The sequence below is a fragment of the Durio zibethinus genome, chromosome 12, assembly GCF_047325235.1.
Source record: "Durio zibethinus cultivar Kanyao isolate XHJ-2024 chromosome 12, ASM4732523v1, whole genome shotgun sequence".
NCBI lineage: Eukaryota > Viridiplantae > Streptophyta > Magnoliopsida > Malvales > Malvaceae > Durio > Durio zibethinus.
In genome coordinates this window covers 21,717,347-21,720,641 of record NC_143173.1, presented here as the reverse complement: position 1 = coordinate 21,720,641, position 3,295 = coordinate 21,717,347, and the positions used below count along the sequence as shown (strand labels likewise).

At 33.5% G+C, this 3,295-nt stretch overlaps 1 pseudogene across 1 annotated transcript; it reads left to right on the top strand.

The window, feature by feature from the left end:
- Nucleotides 1–2,376: 2,376 nt before the first annotated feature.
- Nucleotides 2,377–3,295, top strand: LOC111297363 (RING-H2 finger protein ATL70 pseudogene; annotated as a pseudogene). The gene has a single exon (XR_016326290.1). The product of XR_016326290.1 is annotated as an RING-H2 finger protein ATL70 pseudogene (transcript).

Below are 3,295 nucleotides of genomic sequence, written 5' to 3'. Positions count from 1 at the left end.
AGTAAGATAGAAAGGAATATTTTTGTTTTGATCTGCTACCAACAAATATATAATCATTTAAAGGATTACAAAATTAATAAGAAATATTTACAGCCTAGCCATCACCTTCATGCGTTTCCATTAAACATCGTCACAGACTATAGAAAAATAAAGGAAAATTTTAAAAAAAAAAAAAACATTTAAAAGTTGAATAGTAGTTAACACACTACCTGATATAGATATTCAATTACATTGCCCAAGTCAATGACCTAAGGCAGCAAGTGCCGTTGTTTTGCACATTTGCAATTAAAAATTTTTATTTTAGTAAAAAACTGACCTAATCGAATGCTCTTGGTATTCAAATCTTTCTATGCAATTATTAAACCATATCAATGTTGTTAGGTACCTAAAGAACACAAGCTGTGGGAATATGGGCAGTTTTATGGGTTGCATAAATGAAAAAATAAATAAATAAATAGTTACTAAATCTTTATACATCATAAAAGTAAATTATTTCAAAATTTCAAATTTATTTCTATTGATTTATATCATTATTTTTAACAGAAAACATTTAATAAATTTAAATTTTAAATCTCAATATTTATAATTTCTTTTATCCTCACAGACTTTTTATAAAAGCAAATAAATAAATTCAGTAAACCATCTTCTGAATTTACTTTATTGCAGCGCAAAACATATCATACTTGGATAGGGATGACCAAAAAAATTACATGCTGTTGTCATTGAAAGGGAATTGCAAATTTTTTTATGCCTGACGTCTCATGTGTTGCAAAAATGAACAAACATTACAATTATCATGGAAGTTAGAAGTCACTATTCCGAAAATGTTCCTAACCCAACAACCCGGAAACTGAGACCACTGTCAGCATCACAGCCAGTTGTGAAATAACATTAAGATTTAACAGGCACCTGAATACCAAAGAGAAGATGAAACTGATACGCTTGATTAATCTCAAGACACCACCCATAATTTGATGAAAAGGACCTGGTTACAAGGATCCAGTGAATCAAATTATAGAAATTAAGGAACAGGAAAAAGATCTCTAAAAAGGAAAATAAAAATAAGAAAACGCAACTTGGGTAATCTTGATATGTGAAATTTCCTCCTTCAATTACAAAATCTAAAATCAATGAACAATCAGTTCATTCAATCACGTAGCAGTTCATTTTTAAAAAGAAATTGATCATCAAAATCAGTTATTAAGTAAAATTATTCTAAATTTTTATTAGGTAAAAAACCTGTAATCAATTGAACAACCAAGCGAGCGAAAGCTAAAGAGTTTTTCCTGTAGGTTCTAGTTTCCAATCCTCGTGAGTTTTGTGTGTACATATCCAACTGAGCCTTAAGGTCGCAAATTACCAAAGGTATTTTGTCCTTTCATAGCTCATATGGAGTGGAAAATCTTGATTTAGATGGTACACGGTCAAGAACATGGTAAGATTTGCTTGCATCATCATTGTCAAATCATTCCAGGAAGGTACGGTTCCTCTTTTCTGCTGCACGATTTTGTTGCATAGAGCCAAGAACTCTTTGTTGCCTAAATATCCTCTTTTCATCATAGAAATTCTTAAATTGCTCAAATAGATTCTCGTGACTTTGCTCAGTACTTAAACCCTTAATGCATTGGTTTAATTGATTCTAACCGAAGTTACGTAGCGTCTAAAGTAATCTAACGCTTTTGACTTATGGGAGATTACGTAGACATGACTAAAATATGTATAGTTATCTATGAATGTGACAAAATATGATGCCCTCATTCCTTGACCTCACATTCATTGGACTATAAACATCTGGATGAACTAATCGCAGCCACCTGGACCATCTATTAGAATGGATTGATCCTTTTTATAAGGGAATTGATCTCTGTTTCAAAACCTAAGATCCTGCATATTTTTATTTGAAAAATAGTTGATTTTTACCTTAAAAATTATTTGACCAACACCATTCACTCGAAAACTTATATTTTAAATTTCACAAAAAAAAAAAAAAAAACTTACATTTTGACATAGGAAGTTCATTCAAAATATTGAAACAAATATTGCCAATTTGCAGAGTAATTTTTAAATCTAAGAATAAGTATTTCCTGATTATTGGACCGATCATTTTGGAAATTAATCCAAAATATTGAAACAAATATTGACAGGTGTCAATATTGTAGCTTGGTAGTATTGGTCTCAAGTGTTTTTGTTTTTTGTGCTGTTATCACGTAGTTCCTTCTTTTAATAAAATAATTCTTTCCTTGCCTTTAAAAAAAAAAAAAAAAAGGGTTACCCGCCATCAGATACTTCTAGTTAAAGCTTGGGGTAAAGGTTTTCTCGTTGGGAAAACCATAAGAAAAAGAATAATAAAAGAAGGCGTTGACAATCAATGAACGCGACAAATCATTTCCCAAATCAATAACAAGCAGCTGTCTCAGTTCCTCTCTTCCTGACTTTAATTTCTCTCAAGTTTAAGATACTTTCTTCCTTGATTAAAATCTCCACGGCCTAACACCTTTCCTTTATGTTTTCTCCTGCCTTCATCTCTCCAACTCTTCATTCACGTATCTCCCAATTTTCATGTCCACCAGCTTTAAGCTTTAGGTCCATTTATAAGAGATGAATAGCACAGCAGATTCCAATAACTCTCCACAAGTGGGTGGATTTGGATATGCAATTGGATTCTCCACAGCTATCTTTGCCCTTCTTTTTACAATAACCCTCACAATCTGCTTCTGCAGTACCCGCATCAACCCTCCATCGCAACATGCAACCACTCCTACCTCCACTGAGCAAGAATCGGTGGCCATGGAACAAGGCCTTGACGAGGAGATTCTGAGCAGCTACCCCAAACTCCTTTATTCACAAGCAAAGCTTTATAAAGTTGACTCGTTATCATCAGCTTCTAGTTGCTCCATATGTTTAGGTGAGTATAAGGATACAGATATGCTACGTTTGTTGCCTGATTGTGGTCATAGTTTTCATCTACAGTGCGTTGATTCCTGGCTGAGGCTACATCCTACTTGCCCGATTTGTCGAAACTCTCCGGTCCCAACTCCGCTTGCTACTCCCCTGGCAGAGGTCACGCCGTTGGCGATGCTCAGGGTGTGATCAAATCTAAGGTTTCCTTTAGTAAATAGCATGCATGAGTCATTAGACTTGAAGGATATTTTGAGTTTAAATCTTTAGACACTGTCAATAATTTATAGTTCCACGTATGCTAGATGCTTGATTTAGTTTGCTCATTATTGTGAAACAATTTTTGTTTACTTTTGGTATATACAGTAAGCGTGAAACAATTTTCTTCTTGACTAAA